Raw genomic sequence first — 23,010 nt, 5'->3', positions numbered from 1 at the left:
AGCATGTTGTGATAAGGCTTGAAGAGTAAGTGCCCCAACCCACATGACATCTCAACTCTTGCTAAGTCATAAGTTAATGGTATATCTGGTTCGCGGGCTATTGGATATACTCTTGGTGTTATAGTGGCAACCAAAAAAATTAATATTGAGCCTCACCTAGAAGTATGTTACTAATTGGTATTTCAATTGTAAGAGATGGATGATTTATAAGTTGTGCCTTATGCAAAAACACCTTTGCTAATTCAAAATTTGGTTTTATGGTTCAAATTCTTAACTTGCCCCTCACTATTTCGCTAATATCATTGATGAACCTATGTTATACCTTTTGTGCCATATTTAATTTGATGTACAACTAAAGAAAACTTAATCATTATGAACCAATATTTCTTTTTACTTGAAATCATAAATTTAAATCCAAAAAAACAAGGGCTACATAGTAGCTAGTGCATGTTGCTTAGTTAAATGTAACTAAATCAATGTAAAAATATCAAGTTCAAGTTAGTATTAAGGTTTAGAATCTCGTCACTTTAGATTCTAAATCAACTTGAGGTATTTGGTTATTTGTAATTCAACATTGTCATGGTGGAGAATCCAATCCTACCCAACAACAATAATAATGAATTTTTGATTATTTAATCATACACACATGTTGGAAAGTCAAATTTGCACACACACACACACACACATATTGATTATAAATTCAAAGGCTAGAGGGAAAGGGAAGACTAGATTTAGATTCTTTAAGGTCATCGTTCAATTCTTCTTCACCCAGATAGTATGAGAAGAACCAAATAGCAGTTTATCTATAATTCTTATCATTTAAAACTATTATATCGTTCTTATCATTTTATATTTATCTAGAATGATTTGTTGAAATATGGCAACAAGAATATTCCAATTTAATTTGTCCTTGAATTAAATTGTGAACTAAAATCGAATTTAGTCTTAACAACTATTTGGAAATAATTAATTAATTCATTTTGAATTAATTAGTTGGAGAAATTCAAGTTAGAATTCTTTCTGAAGTCATGCAAGAGTTATCCCTTAAATTAAGGAGATAAGATTGAATTATATTTGAGTTGTAGTTAGTTAACTCAGTTTACTGAGTTAAGTCTAGTTAAATTAGTTCCAAACTATTTGAGGAACTAATAGAGAGTTAACAGTTAGTTGATGCATGCATGCATCCAACTAGTGCTACTCCAGTTAACTGAAGATTCCCTCATCATAAACTCATGCATGTCTATTCTGAGAAAGATTCAATTGAGATGTGTTTTCTTATAAAGAAAACTCATGCATGCAGTCAAGGAATCATCCTTGAATATTGCAGTTTTGGAGGATTATCATCCACTTGGTAGGAGGTTTTCCACTTGGTGAGGTGAAGATCATCCACAAGGAACAACGCAAGGAAATAGGAGCTTGGAGGGCAGAGAGGAAGGCTGAGAGAAGCTAGGATTGCATGTGAGCATCTGTGAGGATTGTACTGAGAGCTGGCTAGCTGTGAGAGCTAAGGCTTTGTATAATTCTTATGTATTTCCACCTTGTATGATAATACAGATAGTGGGGTTTTTAACTGAGGCTTTCCCCAAATTATTTCCATGTGTATTGTGTGAATGATTCTTCTTCTTCTGGTTATATTGTTCAACTCGATCTTTAAGCTTTCACAAATTGATAGTAGAAGTAGGTTATAGTATTCTGCTTTGATTTATATTGCATTATCGGGTTAACCTACATCAGATTTCTACATGGTATCAGAGCTAGATTTGTAGAAATTTTCTACATGGTATCAGAGTTGTGAATAGTATACTCAGAAGAGAATTCGAAGTTTGAAGTTCGGGTTTGTAGGTGCAAATCGAATTCATATCATACTTCAAGGTTGGCCAATGGCATTCTATGGCTTGAGACTCGAGTATGCCTTGAAAGGTAGCTCGAATTACATAGCATGGAAAGATAGAATGGAGGTTGTATTAGAAGACAATGGCTTGAAGGAATTCATTGATCAAGAAATCCCAAAGCCAGCTTCAATTAATGCACGAGAGTTGGCTAAGTGGAAGAAGTGTGTGGTGAAGGTGAGACAGATCATCCTTGAGGGAGTTCGAGACCATATTGTCTCGAGTCTCCATGGGAAGGATACTCCATTTTCAATGTGGAAGACATTGAAGGAACTCTACCAGAACAATAGCGACCAGAGGAAATTGGCGCTCAAGGATAAGCTTTGAAGAATCAAGATGGAGAAGGAAAATACTCTTTCCACATATCTGAATAAGCTCACCACCTACAGAGATGAGCTTGGCAGTGTAGGAATAACTACTGTCGATGATGATATGGTGAGCCTCGCTCTCCTTGGCCTTCAAAAGAGTTGGAATAGCTACCAGGACTTTGTGAATGGAAGGGAGAAATTGTCAGATTGGGAACAACTATGGTTGGATCTTATGCAGGAGGAGATCGGGAGGAGCACACGAGATGGTTCTTCATCCAAGGATGATGATGAAGAAAATCTGGCCTTAGCAAGTAAGGCAAGGAAAGGGAAGGGGAAGGCTTCCCACTCCAAATCGAATTCTTCTCATGGAGGGAAGAAGGGTGACATGTCTAAAGTAAGATGCTTCAATTGTCACAAGATGGGACATTATGCGACTAATTGCCCATCGAAGAAGTCCAAGAAGGGATCCTCGGAAGGATTGGAAGGTGAGGCATTAGCCTCTCAGTTTGAAATGGACTTTACCCTCATCGCATGCATGGTGTCATCGATGATGGGTTGTGTCTAGTATCTTGACAGTGGAGCCTCATTCCACATGACTAGTGATAAAAATTTATTCAGTGCCTTGGAGGAGAAAGACCTCAATATGCGCATAGAGATGGGTGACGACGAAAGGTATAGTGTTTCAGGAGTGGGCACAATTGCTTTTCAAAGGGAGCATGGAGCTCCTCTCACCTTGACAGATGTGAATTATGTGCCTGGACTAAAGAAGAACTTGGCATCGGTCGCGATGTTGGAGGACAAAGGCTATGATGTTGTCTTTAGTAAAGTAAATGCGTTCCTAAGACACATAGCCATGGGTCAGACCAAGAGGATAGGGATTCAGGTGAAGAATCTCTATAAACTAGAGGTAGATGATTGTGCAGCATTGAGTACGAAAGCAAAATTGGTGCAAAGCCAAGACATTAGCGAGTTGTGGCACAAGCGGTTGGGCCATTTGCATCATGGGGCTTTGAAGATAATGCAAGAGATATCTATAGGACTTCCCAAAGGTAAACTTCAGAAAGTTGACACATGCAAAGGTTGTACCTTGGGAAAGTACACCAAGTCTTCTTTTCATGATCGAGACAGTCGAGCAGAGGCTATCTTAGAGCGAGTTCATACTGATGTGTGTGGACCATTCTCGACGGCATCCATAGCGAAGCAAAGGTATTATGTGATTTTCATTGATGACTATTCTCGTAAATGTTGGATTTATTTCATGCAGAAGAAGGACCAAACCTTCACAAAGTTTTGTGAGTTCAAAGCTTTGGTCGAGAAAGAGTCAGGGAAGAATATCAAGGCCTTGAGAAGCGACAACAATGGAGAATATGTCTCTCAAGAGTTTAAGGACTTCTGTGCAATGGAAGGAATTAAATGAGAGTTGACGGCACCTCATAACCCATAGCAGAATGGGGTGGACGAGAGGAAGAACGGAACTGTTGTAGGGGCAACGCAGGCAATGTTGCATGACCAAGGCCTACCACTTCATTTGCGGGTTGATGCATGTAACACAACAGTCTATTTGTAGAATAGAAGCCTGCATTGCATACTTGGGATGAAGACACCAGAGGAAGCTTTCTCCGGTAAGAGACCAGATGTGGGTCACTTCAGGATCTTTGGCTCATCGGTATATTGCCATGTGACAAAGGATGCACAAAAGAAGCTTGAGCCGACAATAGAGTTGGGGATACTTGTGGGGTACACTGATACATCTCACAACTATTGGGTGTACTTGCCTACCAGTCAGAGGACAGTGGTTCACAGAGATCTCAAGTTTGATAAGCAGAAGGCCATGCAAGTTTCCCTTGAGAGGGAGCTCCAACTACAGGCTGTGGAGGAACTGTTGGTTCCTAAGGAGGAGGAGCCTCAAACTGATGCGGAGCAGTCGCATGTAGAGGTTCCAGGAGTGGAGACATCCACTCAAGTAGAGTCTTCCAGAGATGGACAGAAGCGCACAAGAGAAGCTGACAGATTGTTGGAGGATGAGAGAGAGAATGTGGGAGCACCATCTTCTCAGCGCAGACAGAGGAGGTCACCTGAGAGGTACACTGGATACATGGCCCTTACTGGGGAATGTGTTGAGACTGAGCCATCTTCCTTTGAAGAAGCAGTGTAGCAGCCGATTTGGGTTGATGCTATGGTGGAGAAGTATGACTCCATAGTTCGTAACAGTGTTTGGGACGTGGTTCCGAGACCGGAGAACAAGTCAGTTGTGAGTTCCCATTGGCTTTACAAGGTAAAACAAGCTATTGATGGTAGTGTGGAGAAGCGTAAGGCAAGATTTGTTGCCCATGGCTTTTCACAAATCATGTTGCTACAATATATTTCGACAGAGGAGCAAGATGCTGAGATTTTGACAAAGGCATTGTCAAAGTGTAAATTCGAGTTCCATAGAGACAGGATTGGGGTGGCAGATAATCCCTTTCTTGTTGAGAGGAAGTGTTGAAATATGGCAACAAGAATATTCCAATTTAATTTGTAATTGAATTAAATTGTGAATTAAAATTGAATTTAATCTTAATAACTACTTGGAAATAATTAATTAATTCATTTTGAATTAATTAGTTGGAGAAATTCAAGTTAGAAGTCTTTCTAAAGTCATGCAAGAGTTATCCCTTAAATTAAGGATATAAGATTGAGTTATATTTGAGTTGTAATTAGTTATCTTAGTTTACTAAACTGAGTTAAGTCCAGTTAAATTAGTTCCAAACTGTTTGAGGAACTAATAGAGAGTTAATAGTCAGTTGATGCATGCATGCATCCAACTAGTGCTACTCCAATTAACTAAATATTCCCTCATCAGAAACGCATGCATGTCTATTATGAGAAAGACTCAGTTGAGATTAAAGCCAAGGACAGTGTACTATCAGTTGCATGTGTTTTCTTATAAAGAAAACTCATGCATGTAGTCAAGGAATCATCCCTGAAGATTGCGCAGTTTTGGAGGATTATCATCCACTTGGTAGAAGGTTTTCCACTTGGTGAGGTGAAGATCATCCGCAAGGAACAACGCAAGGAAATAGGAGATTGGAGGGCAGAGAGGAAGGCTAGAGATAAGCCAAGATTTCATGTGAGCATCTATGAGGATTGTACTGAGAGCTGGCTAGCTATGAGAGCTAAGGCTTTATATAATTCCTATGTATTTCCACCTTGTATGATAATACAGATAGTGGGGTTTTTAGCTGAGGCTTTCCCCAAAGTATTTTCATATGTATTGTGAGATTGCTTTTTCTTCTTCTAGTTATATTTTTCAACTCGATCTTTAAGCTTTCGCAAATTGATAGTATAAGTAGGTTATAGTATTCTGCTTTGATTTATATTGCATTATCAGGTTAACCTACATCAGATTTCTACATGATCTTGAATACCTTTGGTTTTGTTTAAGCATGAGATTTTTAATAAGAATGTCAGTTCAAGATTAAATCATAGTAAAGGAAATTAACTTATTTTATAACATCATTTTATTAAAGACGAAAAAGTGATATTTATAAAGCAATATTTGATCGAAAACAATGTCAATCATCAAAAATGTAACACTGGCTCGTCATCTTAACAAACAACATATTCTCTATTCCAATCATTAACAAGGCATTTAGTGCAAACAAATAATATAAAGCTCTGTGAAATTTGATTTATAAATTGAATATTTTCTTATCACGAGGTGGATTAAAAACACTAATTAGTCATCAAGGATAACGTTAATATGTCCATGTCATCACCTTGTACATGGAGAAATAACGCTATGCATCCATGCTATGTTTACTTTAATTTTATGTTTTTCCTGTTCTAAAACGTTAAGTTGTTATATTAATATAATTATGTTGATATGAATTTTATTATGAGGTTCTTGTTGGTGACACTAATGAGATTCGTCGTCCTCAACAATTTCCAAACCTCAACAATGTCACCCCGTTGACCAATTCTCTCCATCACGTTTCGATTGAGCCTTTTAAGCTTACAGGACTTGACCTCTACATCTCACGAATTATCAGTGTTGCAGCTCTGTTTCCTGACATTGTCCGCAATCAATGGGAATACTAAGGCTGTTGGCATTGCTATTTCCGTAGCCATGGATATGATAGGTGTCATCAGAGTCATCATTTCTTTGTCCTTAGCTGTTGACTCCAAGTTCAAAGCTAGCCTGTTTCTCTAGTCTTTCTCACCATGATAGCGATGTCATAGGGTCGAGTTCCAGTGGTTCTTGATAGCGTTGTTGGTGCGATCGAGGAGGAGGCACACAATCGTAGCCCACTTATTGTCATGGAGAACATGGACTTGTGTGATGATGGCATCTTCAAATGGGATGAAAGGGCAATGCTCCACCTGGGGGCTCAGCTGGTTGCACCACCGTAGCCTGAAAGATTTCTTTGAGCGTCCTAAAATTCCTCTGCTAATCTAAGACTAGTTCCATGACCAATATTTCTCCACCACCTTGTGTAGTGCTACGTCCTCCTTAGGGTTCCACAGCCCCTTGATCTGCTCTGTGACCACCATTTCCACCGTTGCTTCGTCCTTTGGAACTCCCATTATTTCAACACAACAGGATTGAAATCATAATTGGATTCGAATTGCAGACCTATGTTGGTCAGCCCCTCTCTTTCTCTCTTTCCCGTGTATTAGAAAAAAAATTTATTTTATTTATTTATTTTAGTCGAAGGACACCCTAGGCCATTGGCATGAGAATTGTTGTTGTGGTTGTTGTTGCTTCCCCTAGAGCGATCAGAGAAATTATTCGAGTTGGATCCATAGTCATTGAGCTCATCATCTTCATCGGATTCATCTTCGAGCATGCAATCGGGGGAAGTGTTATGGAGAATGGAAAACATTGCAAAATTCTAGCATAGGCCTTCGACGTTGTTCCTGACCTTAGACGACTTCCTGCACCTGGGGCACAACAGGGTATTATCTACGCTAACTGAAAACATGTGTGACAAACATTCCTTGCAGAAGCTATGTCCACACTGAAGCATCATTGAAACCCTATCCTCTTCATTGTATGTCATCTGACAAACAGAACAACACATGGGCTTCATCGTTGTTGGAGATAAGGTATCCCTGGGGTGAACCGTGAACAGACTGCAGACACCACGCGTGTAAGACGAGGACACCCAATTGCAGTCGCCACATCACCCAGGTTCTTAGTATGGACGACAAGTGTAACTCTAATTAGGTGATTGTGGTTTTGATAAGAAAACAAACACGTAGGTGGCACATTTGTCAATATTCTCATAGTTTTCCTTACTACTGATTCAAATCATTGGCATGTGGAATTACAACATGAATCCAAAACACTTAGTCTCCATAGGGCTTTGTCACATTACATTGGGGATTTAATAGTGTAACTTGAGTTTGGAATTTACCTACCCCTTTGGAAAGTCTCATACTCTGTATGGAAGTTTATTAGTTTTTCACTGTTCTAGCGTTGAAGACTCCACTGCGTTAGGTTTTGATGAAACTCCTAGGATACCTTTTTCACATGATTTTGTTAAAAATATTTAATAAAATAAGTTAGATATGTTTAAAAATGGTGTGTTTTGGAATTGTTTTTAATTTGATTGTTGACTTATGATTGTGGGAAGGAATAGATTGTAACACCCTCCTCCCACATCTACCCAAGTAACCAGCCAACCAGGGTAACCATGTGATGAGAGGTTACTATGCTATGATTTAACCTCCTAGGTGACCCTAAGGAAGTGGAATCAACAAAAACAAATCAAACATACCTTCCACATCAACAATAACACTCCCAGAAGCCATCCCAACCACTCAGGTATCATGCCCCTGGGTCCCACTGAGTTTTTAGGCTATTAAACTCTAGAAGCTCCCATGCTATGGGCATTCCAATGTTTAGAGAGCTCTGGATGCTCCCACAAGCTTGCATGCCTGCATCCAAGGACTATTTCCAACAAACCTGTGCCAGAGTCCATGGGATTTAAGTAACTTTTCAAGCCCATAATTCCATCCACTACCCAGAACTTGTTGTAACTTCTGGAATCCATTAAACACATGATGACAAGACTAATAAACCAAAAACTAACTCCAGGGATAGGCCTGACCATCCCCAACTGAGACTAATATTTTGTCAAACACTTGGCATCAATGTAATCTACGGGTCTAGGATATAAGACAAAGCATGAACGACTTAAAACTCTTATGAAACATGACAAGAAGGATCACCACCTTCTCCCTTGAACTGTTATGACATCAATTAGGTCTTTCATCCATCATTTTAATAATTACAAGTAAATACATTAAATGACCATGACATGAACTAGTCAGTTAACCATGCTTATAACCAGCATAAAACCATGAAAACAACAGTGAGATAACAACCATTAAATCCACATATAAAAAAGTACAAAAGTAAGAGAAACTAACTTTTATTAGACATAGGCAAATCTGACCAAGTTCGGAAATTCCACGTACCACTCGACCGTAGACATGGTTGAACCAAATCTTTCTTTCAGTCAGTCACCCTCGTGCCATATTCCAAGCATGAATGTGGGATCTCATAAAACACATCAATCCAAAACCATCCAAGGTTTCCAGAGGCCAACCACCTGAACCCTTAAAAAAATCATTCCACCTCATAGTGGGACATCACAAAACCATCATTGTATTGGTCTCTATCTAAGCCTTCCAGGGATCTAGAGTGTTTGTTCCAACCAAGGCTTCAGGACTAGTAACTCAACCCCAGCTTATACCGGTCTCCAGAGCGTTTATCCAACCAAGGCTCCAGGACTAGTAACTCAACCCACCAAGGGCTCCAAAGCGTTTGTCCCACCAAGGCTCCATGACTAGTAACTCGACCCAAGTTGTTATTGGGCTCCACAACGTTTGTACAACCAAGGCTCCGAGAACTAGTAACTCAACCCAAGCTAAAGAAAACATGAGAACCAAACAGATAACAAAGCAAATGAACCCACAACACCATGTTATCCAGGAAATGGCAAGGCTAGGCAAATTCACTGTCAATCCGGGAAATCCTCCATGCTAGTGATAAATCATGACCAATAAACCACATGCATATGCAATGCATGCCAAAACTAGTGAGGAAAGCATACATGAAACTCAGTACTTGCAAGAAAAACCCGATGTAGCTGCTTATCTTGATGTCCTCTTGCACTTTCCTACTCTTTCTTTGCCTTCTTACTCCAAAATTCAAAGTGTGCCCCACCCTCCAAGAGTGCTCCAAGAAACACTAAGTGTCCAAGAGAGAGAGAGTGTGAATAATGAGAGAGCTCCAAAATTGAACTGACAAAAGGTTACAAACTAATCCTCATAAGCCTTTTTATCAATTAGGCCTCTATTTTCTTCATTTTCCTCCTCACATGCAACATGTGACCTTTCACCTCCCTTTTCTCAAAATTTCCATTATATTCATAAATAAATGTGCCAAAAATGCCATTTTGTCTTTCCAAAGCCTTTGTCATTGCTTTTTTTAATTTCCTCAGTCATTAATAAACCAAATGAACACCCACATTAGGATGTCTTGCCCAACATTTGGCTTGGAATAAGTGTCTCATCAATCATGGTTATTGTTTTGCCTTTATTAACTTTTATTACATGGAATTTTCACTAGGGTTGTTACAAAACCCTCCCCCTTGGGGGAACACCATCCTCGGCATTCAACAACACCTATAAGCACAAGACTGCTTTAAGAAAAACATACTGCCGATGGAGCTTTATAACTTAGCTCGTTGTAATATTTACAATGATCAACTTGATGAGAAGCAAACCAACATGAAAACATAACAAGTATAACATCATAATGACATGACACCCATACCATTTATTGGAGATTTATAACATAGCTCATGGTGTTATTTACATCCATATACATATGTACATATACCAAACATCACCAAAACATGTACCAAAAACATATACCAAAACACCATACCAAAATTGCTTTGCCTCAACCGACAAACAATGAAGGATACATAGCCCGCATTTGATCATCCATCTCCAATGTAGCTTCATTGGGCCCAAAGTGCTTCGATTGCACCTTAACCTACTCGATTGCTCGGTTTCAGAGCATGAGCACCTTTTTATGGAATATACACTGAGGCTCCTGCTGGAATTCTCCATATGGCTCCACCTACAATACAGACCAGTCAATCACATGATCAACATCTTTGACATACTTCTTAAGCAATGACACATATAAAACATCATGCAATTTCACTATCGGAGGTAGTGCAATTTGATAAGCTACTGACCCAATCCTCTTACTAATACTGAAGGGTCCACGAAACCGGGGTGCTAGCTTGGCACATGATCCAATCCGTAAGGAGCTCTTATTAGGCTTGACACACATGTACACTTGCTCCCCAACCTAAAACTCCTTAAACAACTTGTTCTGATCTCCATAGCTCTTCTGCCTGTCATGTGCTTCTTTCAAATTCTTCTTAATTATCTGCATTTCATGTTCCATTTCCGCCAACATGTCCGATCCAATCAACACCCTATTCATCGTATCACTCCAACTGATGGGAGTATTGCAACTCCACCCATACAATGCCTCAAACATACTCATTTTCAAGGATTCTTGATAGCCATTGTTGTAAGGGAACTCTACTAGCGGATGATAATTTTCCCACTTTTTCTATTGGTGCATCACATACATCCTCAACATGTCCTCCAATATCCTGTTGACCCTCTTAGTTTGTTCATTTCTCTACGGATGATAAGTTGTACTGAAGGCCAAATCTGTGCCAAAACCTGCAAACAACTCCTTCAAAAACTTGGAAGTGAACTTCGCATCCTTATCTGACACAATCTTCTTTGGAACTCCATGCAATTTGGCCATGTCCCTGATGAAGATCTGTGCTACATCACTCGCTGAGAATTTAGACTTCACTGGAACAAGCGTGCTACCTTTGTCAACTTGTCCACCACTACCATGGTGGAATCATGTTGCCTTACTATCCTTAGCAACCCTGTGATAAAATCCATGGAAATGACTTCCCATTTCCATTCTAGAATCACAATCGACTGTAGCAGTCCACCTGGATGTTTACACTCTACCTTCCCCCTCTAACAATCAAGACACCTAGCCACAAACTCTGCTACATCCTTCTTCAGATTCAACCAATAATAAAATTTATTCACTGTGGTCAATGTCTTTTGATAGCCTGGGTGACCTGAACATGGTTTCGCATGAAACTCCCTCAATATTACCTTCTTGAGCTCACTATTGTATGACACATATATCATGTCTCTAAATCTAACCAATATGTCTATTGTGAGACGTTAGTCCACATCCTGTGCACCTGCACCTGTATCTGTATTTATACTACTACCTGCACCTATACTTGTACCACCACATGTACCTGTACATGTACCACTACCTGCACTCTGCTTCAACCTTTGCATAATCTCCATATACCTGATATCCTACTGACCTGCCTACAAGATCATACCCTGTAAGTTTGTCCCATAGGAGCTCATAGATGCTAAGTGATTTACCAGTATCCACCTACTAAGAGCACCTACCACCTTATTCTCTTTACCTTTGATATATATGATCTCAAAATTGAACTCACTGATCGTGGCTAACCACTGAGCCTACCGGCCATTTAGATTCAGTTGGTCAAATAGATACCACAAACCACTATGATCACTCATCAATACAATCCTCTTGCCCAAAATATGGTGCCTCCACATCTTCAATGTATGTATGATCGTTGCAGTCTCAAGGTCATGTGTGGAGTAGTTATGCTCATGCTCATTCAACTTTTGTGACTTGTAGCATACCACCTGTCCATCCCACATAAGGACCCCACCAAGTCCTCTCTTGCAAGCATTTGTACATACTACAAACTCCTTATTTGGATCCACAATCTTTAACACTGGTGCATGTCAATAACTGCTTGAGCTGCTCAAAACTAGCCACACACTCCTATGTCCATTCAAATTTATTACCTTTCCTCTGTAATGATGTAATAGGATAAGCAATCCATGGGAAGTTCCTAATGAACCTCCTGTAATAACCTTCCAATTCCATGAAAGATCTCACCTCATCCACATTCCTAGGAGTTGCCCACTCCATGATAACTCTTATCTTCTCTGGATCTACTGTTATGCCCTCTTTTTGAAGAAGAACACTAATGATCTAAGAAGAAGAATATTCTAATCTAAATAAATTAAAAGGCATTCATAAGCAATTAGTAATAGAAGAGAAATCACTTAATGCTAATGCCCTAGATTTCTCAACATGGTATCAGAGATAAGGTGACAGTTAAGGAAGGGAATCTAATAAAAGAGACACTCAAGGATAGAGTTTCAAGGAAGGCATCAAAGTAAAGTGAAGGATCTACATTGAAGAATCAAACCCTAAACCAAAAGAGGAAGTCTACTTCAAAAGAAGTCTTGGGATCATCAAATAATCGAGGCCAAAGCCTTATTTCTACTCAAGGCGAATAGATCTACAAATCAAGGCAACTAGAAGTCTACACTAACAAGAGTGTTGGATCCTATAGTCTTTAGAAAAACACCACAAAGACCCTCATCAAGATGAAGGGATCTACAAAGCAAGGCAACCCATAGTATAAAGAAGCATTTCTAGGACTAAGATCACATCATCTTGGAGATCCTAGAAGCATTTATGATCTACACTCATTCACTACCAAAGAAGTCGAAGTATCTTGAAGGTGAGAAGGCATTATCATCATCTTCAAAAGATATAAGGAAAACTCCTTATCATTGTAGCAAGGATCCCCTCATCCTTTAAGAAGATCATTCGAGGAAGCATCAAAATATCCTCATCAATCACCATAAAAAAGGAAGTTAGATCTAAAGGAATTAACATCATAAAAGGAGCAATCTCCTTTATTGAAGAAGGACTTTTCATTTGGAAGAAGATCATCCAAAAGGAGCACTAATGCATCTTCTTCAACCACCATTAAAGTGATCAAGTTGAATCTTTCATCTTCACTTGTCAAGTAAGTATCTTTCATTCTATAATCAAATTTGGTAAAATGACTTCACTTTGCAAGGAGATCTATAATCTGGTTGGGTTATCAAAATTCCTTGCATGGAAAAAGAGAAGAAATTGAAGTAATTGAATATATCAATGAAAAGGTCTCCTCTGAATACATGGAAAGGGATTCTTATGAAAGGTCCCCTCATATAGCAGTATTGGAGACATCAAAGATATATATATATATATATATATATATATATATATAGTTGTATCAAAGGATAAAGGGTTATCTTCATAAGATCTCAATTGCAAGATCTGGGATGAAATAATCTTCATACAACTAACTGATGAACAAGGTAACAAATGTCTATGAGGATAAGAAGGCTATCCCATTCAACAACTTGTGGTTTCTATGCAAGATAGAAGAAGACAGGTTGAGGGCAAAAAATATTCAGACATTTGCCGAAAGAAAAGAAGAACATAGCTAAGATTCAATGATCTGAGAATTACAATAAATATTGTCCTAAGCTCAAGTAGGCAATAATAGAAAGATAGAGAAGAACTCCATTACACCAAAGAAGTGGAGGAAGTTGAAAGAAGAAAGTCCTAGGAAGAGGAAAATCATTAGAAGTAAGAGCTCGTGACATCACCATAGGAAACATGAAAGATGTCTGATAGTCAAATATGAAGGATATAACTCTTGAGAACCTAATTGGAAACTTAAGAAAGAAGTCATCCAAGACAAGTCTCGTCATACATCAAGTCAAAAAGGAAACATCTGAAGGATAGGGATATGCAAGATCCTCAAGATTCTCTAATGGAATCCTCATTGGAGGAATCATTGATCTTGAGTGGAAGCAAGTGTTTCATCAAGAACTCCAACGTGTGGAATTCGTGGGATGATGGTATGATGACATATGAAGCAGATCAAGGGATTGAAGCTCTTTTCAATCAAGAAAGCTACTGAAAGAAGCCTAGATGGCCTAAAGGTAAATGAGGTATGCATGCTTGTATTCAATATTATAAAGTCATGTTGTATGGTTGCAGGTAACATGGATCACTGCTCGATCTTAAGAAGCATGATCAAAGGAAAGGAATCTCCTTCTATGAAAGGTTGCCGGAAGGCATGGGTCACACTAGATGAAATCAACATAATATGTCCTCATATGGAGTATGAGGTGGTTGACTACAATTGAGGAACTCTGATTGGAAGCTCCTGGGAATGAAATTAAATGTGTGAAGAAAGGAAGGAAGAGATTGTGATATTATATTCAACCATGGTAAAGGCAATCAAGACCAAGAAGATTTGACTAAGAAATCTCCCGAAAAGATATAAAGACTCTGATGGAAGTCTGGAAAATATGGAGACCCTTGACAATGGATATCTTTGGGAGATATGTCCACATGTATGCAGGATGCTGATGCAATTTGGTAGATGTCATGATGAAAGACCATCACAAAGGTAATTTTGATTTAAGTGTTCATTTCTTATATTTGAACAAATATTTGGATGGGTATATGCAGGTCTGCTAAGGGAAGAACTGGATGTCTTCCAATAGGACCATATAGAAGGATGTAAGATCCTTACGGAAAATATGGCATGAAGAAGGAAACATGATATGAAGCAAGGACAGATGAAGGCATGGATCACTTTCTGATGAAAGGAATAATGACATGACTGACTCATGGATGAAAGTGATGGATGGTCTGTGCCCTATGAAGAAGCCCCAAAAGATGAAGACTCCTTGACAAATAAATTCATGACATCGAAGGAAGGAGCTCTTCAAGCAACTGGTTGCGGAGCTGCTGTAGGTCCCTAATTAAGAGGGAGCCTGAAAACAAGTTTCTTACTTGGAAGAAACTTGGAAATTCCTAAGCCAAGAGGGAGCTTAGGTACATTCCTTCCGTAGGAATGAGTACATTCTTGTATTGGAATTGATATGTCCTCCCCAATAGAAAGGGGGAGATATACACATCATTCTAGTCTTCACCTGGGAAGACAGAATGGAGGATTAGGTAATCATCTGGCATCAGATACTCTTTGAGTATGAGATAGGGCATCCAAGGTAAGAGTAGTCACATACCAATATTCATTAAGGAATGGCTATCCAAGATAAGGATAGTGCAAAGTAGGTCATACTATGTGAACACCCAGGTGGAGTATGTACCTTGAGAGACAATGATTATGGTGTTTATGAATCATTGGTCTCGCCAGCATTATGCTCTGATCATGTGAATAGAGTTGTTAGTCAAGGCCTTGCTATGTGACAATGCTGGTTGATATGATGCTAGACAAATGGGTTACTAATCTGATTCTTCTTATGAGAAATTATTCAAATTGAGAATGACAAAGTACCATTACGAATACTTCCCTAGTTAAGAGGGAGTGTTGAAACGTGTAACTCGGTTCAGTCTTCATAATGACATGTAATTATGACCTTTGTAAATGATGAAAAGAAGAGAATAAAATTATTATTGTAAGACTTTCTTCATGGGTTTCATGAGAAAGGGATTTTATTTTAGATGGATCCCATTAAGAGCCTTAGGATTTGTCATTAAAGTCAAAGAGTCAATGTCATGTATGAAGGTTTCTTCTTGAGCATGTTTCAAATGTATACAAGTCTATTAAAGTGTCTAGAAGCCCTCCAAATACAAGCACTGTCCTCCTCTTCAAGTCAGCCTCCACATGAATGAATCAAACACATGTTGGCTCATAACTAAGAGACACATCCCTTCAATAAGAACATGTCAGCTTATTTATAGGATGAACTGCTATGTATACATGGGCAGGCTCTTCACATTATACACAATTTAGATGTTGGACCTCTATGAGTTTTTCGGATGGGTATTACAAAGTTCTGTTTTGATCTCTAAAATAAAGATGAGTTTGGATGGAAGGGGCAATGAGTAGGATGATAAGGGAGCAACGAAGAAGTCTAATTACAAGAATGGTGGCTCAGGTTTCTGAAGGAAAGTATCAATATTATAGTAGAAGTTCAGAGATCGGACAAGGGTATATGAGCACAATTTGGTACTATAATAATACCACATTTAGATGTATCTCTGTATTTAGATTAGACTGACTAGAAGTTCAGATCTTTGTCTCGGTGTTAGGAAGAGGTCTCATATCAGTGGTATAATGATGATACAAAGATTTGTTGCTATCTTTTATGACATGACAATAAGATTCAATGTTTCTACAATGAACACAATTTGGTGACATGACAGTGATGATTTTCTGTGACCTTGGTGTGACATACCAGTTTGTTGCTATGATAGGAGATGATGTCAATGCTAAGAAGGTCGAAAGAGGAAGAGAAGTGATGAAGAAGAAAGGAGTAGAAGCAGTAAAGAGAACTAGTGTCTTGGTCTTGGAGTGGTTGATAGGTCAAGGGTCTTGGTCTTGGTATTCGTCAATTGGAATCTCTATAAGAAGAATTTGTGTGAGTTTTTCTCTCAAAGAGGGAGAGATTTTGGCCTTGACTCATAGCCTACATTCCGTGTCTCTTGTCTATTTATGTTCATGCATTGGTTATTGTTTGATGAAGAAGAGCACTAATAATCTAAGAAGAAGAATATTCTAATCTAAATAAATTAAAAGGCATTCACAAGCAATTACTAATCGAAGAGAAATCACCTAATGCTAATTCCCTAGATTTCTCAACATTTGTCACTAGAAATGTGCATTGCAAATAACACACACCCTTTCCTGTGACTACACTTGGCCTACATAGCTGTCACCATTCTAAGTGATGTTACTTTTTTGTTACCCTACAAAACTCTTGGTTCCCTTGCATTGTCGCCTAAACACTCAATGGGTTTGTCATAACAGTCCACCTTGGTTCTATGAAGGTACAACCAATCCATGCCCAACAACATACTATATGATCCCAACAACAATACATTCAAATGTGTTGAGGTAGACATATCATTCAAATCAAATGCACAAGCTCTTACCCAATAATGAACTCGCTTATTTGTACCTGTAGACAATTGCACTAACCAAGATTCTACATGCACTTCTATATTCAAACCACGCTTATCCACCAAGTTAGGACTAACATAACTATAATTAGATATAGGGTCAATCAAAATAGAAACAACTTGATCACAAAGCTTACAGTCCATCTCAATGATAGATGCCTGATGGTCTACCTGTCTGTTATCCAGCATTGCATAGATACAAAGAGCACTCTGACCAACATCCCCAACAGTTTGCGCCTCTTATGCACTATATATATGAGGCCTACCACCTTCATATCGTGGACAATCTCTCCTGCGATGATCCCCTCCACAAGTCCAACACCACACCGACTCCTTATTTTGCTCCTTTGTTCGAAGACCTTGTCCTTTGTCAGATGCATTGCACTCTAAACAGGTTATTCCACCATTATTTTAATTCTTTTTATTACCTGAATCCTAAGGTCTTGCTCGCTTCTTGTCCCACTTTCCCTTCTTCTTTGCACTACCCTTCCAGTCCAACTTAGACTCGGACCTACGCTGTGATTCTTCATAGCAATGCTTTAGCTTTCGCATGGGTTCTGCTAATGATCTAGGCTCATCGAACTCAATCCTGTATTTGAATGTCATCGGTAACCCACATGTGAATCTTTGAATCTTGGCCTCCTCCTCCTTGAGGTAAGACACATACCTCAGTAGCTCCAAGAACTTGTTAGTGTACTCCTCATATGTCATAGATCCCATCTTTAACTCATAGAATTCCTTTGCCCTGACAACAAAGCATCTCTCTGATAGGTACTTCTTCTTGAATAGTCACTCAAACTCATTACAAGTCAAGTCCTCCTCATGTATACCTCTGACATTCTTCACATTTTCCCACCAAATGTCTGCTTTACCTTTGAGACTGAATGTAGCTATTATGGCTTTCATGTTTTCTAAGTAATCATGCAACCTAAAGAACTTCCTCATGCCAAGCAACCATGCCTTTGCATCCTGCGATTTTTTCATCTCTCCATCAAATGTAGGTGGCTTTGCTTTCTTAAACTCATCCGTCAAATACCCCCTTTCACTCCTCCTGTAAGGATGATAACGATGTCAATCATCATGGCTATTATAACCAAAACTAGAATAGTACTCGTGTCTATCACCTCTCCCATTCAGAGTATCCAACAATCTTCCATCTCTATCCTTGTCATCTCTATCTGACTTGTGACCACCATGCGACCTACTGTCGTATGCCCCATTAGTTTTGTTCTCCTGCTCATGGCTATTCTGAAGTGGTCCCTGTTGCTGCAACTCTGACAAACTTTGAAGTATCGTTAAATTTACCTTTGCTAGTTTCTCATGTTCTTGTATGATTCAATCATTGTCTGCCTTACAACTCCTTATTTCTTCCTTTAAGATTCTCAATGTATATGCCAAATCGAAAGAATGCCCAACACCATGCTGCTCATCTGATCCATGGGAGAGTCTCGGGAACTGTAGTCTACCATCTTGCTAGTCATATTTGATATTCCTCATGCAAGGTATATCAAGTTAGCTAAACCAAATCACAATAAACCAATGTACCTTAGCATAATTCAGGGAGGATACCTTGTCTGCAAGATCAAAAAATCAACGTAATGCATGTATAACATAATCATAATAACATATATAAATATATAACTCGTAAGAAATCAACCATATAACCATCATTCTAGCTAGAGTCCAGCCATCAATGCATGACCATGTCAACTACACATACCATTACCTCATGTATGACAACGACAACCATACCAATGTACACTGACAATATGCAAGCATAAACATGTAACCAATCATACACTCATGACAACACTCTTCACAACAATACCATCAACTTACCATGGCGACATCACTACAACCATGATCCATACCATACGAATGCAACAAGCACATGGTCCTACAACACAAGAGACACACATGCAACCGAAATGAATGCATGACCAACACACAACCCATCAAGTATGAGGGGTGAACCATGCTCTAATACCACTCTGTAACACCCTCCTCCCACATCTACCCAAGTAATCGAACAACCAGGGTAACACATGTGAGGAGAGGCTACTATAATATGATTCAACCTCCTAGGTGACTTTAAGGAAGTGGAATCGACAAAAGCACATCAAACATACCTTCCACATCAACAACAACACTCCCAGGAGTCATCCAAATCACTCAGGTATCATGCTCCTGGGTCCCACTGATTTTTTAGGTTATTAAACCTCTTGATGCTCCCATGCTATGGACATGCCAACCTTTAGAGAGCTTTTGACACTCCCACAAGCCTACATGCCTACATCCAGGGACTATTTCCAGCAGACATGTGCAAGAGTCCGCGAAATTTAAGGCACTTTTCAATCCCAGAATTCCGACCACTACCAAGAACTTGCTATAAATTCTGGAATCCATTAAACACATGATGACAAGACTAATAAACCAAAAACTAACTCTAGGGCTAGGACCGACCATCCCCAACCGGGACTGTCATTCTGTCAAACACTTGGCATCAATGCAATCTACAGGTCTAGGATACAAGACAGATCATGAATGACTGAAAACTCTTATGAGACATGACAAGAAGGATCACCACCTTCTCCCTTGAACGGTTATGCCATCAATTAGGTCTTGCATCCTTCATTTTAACAATTACAAGTAAATACATGAAATAACGATGACATGAACCAGTCAATTAACGATGCTTATAACCAACATAAAACCATGAAAATAACAGTGGGATAACAACCATTAAATCCACATATAAATAAGTACAAACACAAGAGAACTTAGATTTTATTAGACATAGGCAAATATGACTAGGTTCGGGACTTCCACGTACCACTCGACTGTAGACATGGCTGAACCAAATTTTCTTTCAGCCAGTCACCCCCATGCCATATTCCAAGCATGAATGTGGGATCTCATAAAACACATCAACCCAAAACCATCCAGGGCTTCTAGAGACCAACCACCTCAACCCATCAAACAATGATGCCACCTCACGGCCGGACATCACAAAACCATCATCATATTGGTCTCTATCCAAGCCTTCCAGGGCTTTAGAGTGTTTGTTCCAACCAAGGCTCCAAGACTAGTAACTCAACCCACAACTTATACCAGGCTTTAGAGCATTTGTCCAACCAAGGCTCCAAGAACTAGTAACTCAACCCAAGCTAAAGGAAACATGAGAACCAACCAGAAAATAAAGCAAATGAACCCACAACACCATGCTAACTAGGAAATGGCAAGGCTAGGAAAATCCATTGTCAATCCAGACAATCCTCCATGCTAGTGACAGATCATGACCAATAAACCACATGCATATGCCATGCTTTCCAAAACTAGTGAGGAAAACATACATGCAACTTGTTACCTGCAAGAAAAACCTACTGTAACTGCTGATCTCGATGTCCTCTTGCGCTTTCTTGCTCTTCCTTTGCCTTCTTGCTCCAAAACTCCAAGTATGCGACACCCTCCAAGAGTGCTCCAAGAAACTTTAAGTGTCCAAGAGTGAGAGAGAGAGAGAGAATAATGCGAGAGCTCCAAAATTGAACTAACAAAAGGTTACAAACTGATCCTCATAAGCCTTTTTATCAATTAGGCCTATATTTTCTTCATTTTCCATTATTTCCTTCAATTTCTTCCTCACATGCAACCTGTGTGACCTTTCACCTCCCTTTTCTCCTAATTTCCATTATTCTCATAAATAAATGTGCCAAAATGCCATTTGGCCTTTCCAAAGTCTTTTCCAATTTCCTCCGCCATTAATAAACCAAATGAACACCCACACTAGGATGTCTTGCCCAACATTTTAGCTTGGAATAAGTGTCCCACCAACCGTGGTTATTATTATAATTTTTATTACATGGAATTTTCACCAGCGCTGTTACATAAATCGAGGTTCAAGAATGTAATGAAAGAGTTAAGCCAAGATATATAAAGAGAAATAATCAATTAAATAAATTAAATTTATGTATAAAATATTTAGGAATGTAATTGAATAGTTATGGAGATGAAAATTTCTAAGTTTAAAGAGTTTGTTGTCATACATTGTTGGTTGGTTTCTTGTTTCAACACTTTCCAAGAGTAACTATGGAAATTATAGTGGCCAGATAGAAAGTAAGCAATGGCATGAAGGAGAGGAGACCCTTTGGTAGAGCAAGCTCAACAACCTCAATAATGAACCCAAATTGCACCATAGAAAGTAAGAAATGGCATTAAGGAGAGGAGACTCTTTGGCAGAGCAAGCTCAATAACCTCAACAATCTAATGACGAGGTCATTATTGTTAGTTTTTAAAAATAGGAAGGAGCAACCTAGCTTACTCATTTAGTAATGCCCTTAGAGTCTTTTTTGGACAATCCTTCTTATTATAATTCAAATAGTTGTTTGTCTCTAAAGGATTAGTGTATATGTGCAAACAACAAAATGAGCAAGAACATTGCCTATACTAGAAAATAAAACGTACACAGAAGGTTTGATGAAGGCTAAAGCTTAAAAAGAAACTGACTTTTATCGATCCATGTGCATGGCCTACCCTCAGATTGGATGGAAAGGAACTGATTAAATCCAATTTTTGGGTTTTGTAACTTTATCCTTCCTCCAAATTATTATACAATTTATCATAACCACTTTACAAATCTCAAGTATTAAAAATACAAAGAATGTTTTTCTCTGATACCATGTGTAAAGCTTGTGATTGTAATTACATTTCTAGCAGTATAAGCCTATCACTATAAATTCATTTCTATAAGAATATAATTATAATTCCATCTCTAACAGAATATACCTCTTCATTTAAACTTATGCACATACCTAGTTTTTCCAGCATACTTGATGTCTCCTAGAAGATTGCTTCTAGTTTAGTTATGAGTTCAATGATAGAAATTTGATATATTGTAGATTCTACAATGCACTTTTACCCATTTGGAAAGCTTTACTTTACCAATACTTTAGCCCCTTCATTCCTCATGCTTTGGACTCCACATCCTTGTTTCCTGCTTTCTTGCAATGCTACATTTGCCTCACTCTACATTCATCTACAAGTCCTTTTTGGTGCAAATGCTAGTATATATTATAATATAATATATATAATATATATAATATATTATATTATATGTCATGAATATGAGTAACAACTCTTGCCAAAGGGAGGTATATGGGTTGTTATCCGACCAAAGGAACGAAAGGTGCATACCAGATAGTAGAGTTCAGGAATAATATGTACCTGCACGAATAGCCTAAGGAGAGAAAAATACGTAAAGAAAATGGAACATGGAGAGTCATACATAGCATACTAGAGAGTCATATATAGTATGTTGGAGAGAAGCGTGCTCTGAATATTTATTTATTTATTCATTCAAGGAGAGTATAGCTGATATGATTATACAAGCATTAAAATTCAAGTCGCTAGTTACGAGGCATAGGCCAATACAATCTTTAAAATTATAGCCAATAGCATTGTAGATAAATATTAATAAAAAAATTATAATAAATAAAAAAATAAATTCTAAAGTTTAACTTTGGGATATTGAAAATTATTTAACGAGTTTGACTTTCATTAACCATGTAGTAAAATTATCATATAATAGAAATGATAAATTACTTTAAAAAAAAACAAAATCTTATACGTTTGATATTTATTTAACTGTAAATTATTTGAATTATTATAAAAAAATTCTCCTACATCTGTTTAATGTTTGGTTAGATTCATTTAAATTATTATTATAATATTAATAAAACACATTTTTTAAATTATTAAAATGTTGTAAGAAAATATATGTTAATCAACTATGTTTTATGTTTCAATTTTGGTTAGTGTTATAATTGCCATGAGTGAATTTAAATTTGTTTATTTTATTTTTTTCCAA

The sequence above is a fragment of the Pinus tabuliformis genome, chromosome 3_2, assembly GCF_031772625.1.
Source record: "Pinus tabuliformis cultivar Carrire ecotype Pingquan chromosome 3_2, CPIR1, whole genome shotgun sequence".
Taxonomy (NCBI): domain Eukaryota; kingdom Viridiplantae; phylum Streptophyta; class Pinopsida; order Pinales; family Pinaceae; genus Pinus; species Pinus tabuliformis.
Note: the sequence above shows the minus strand (reverse complement) of the source record.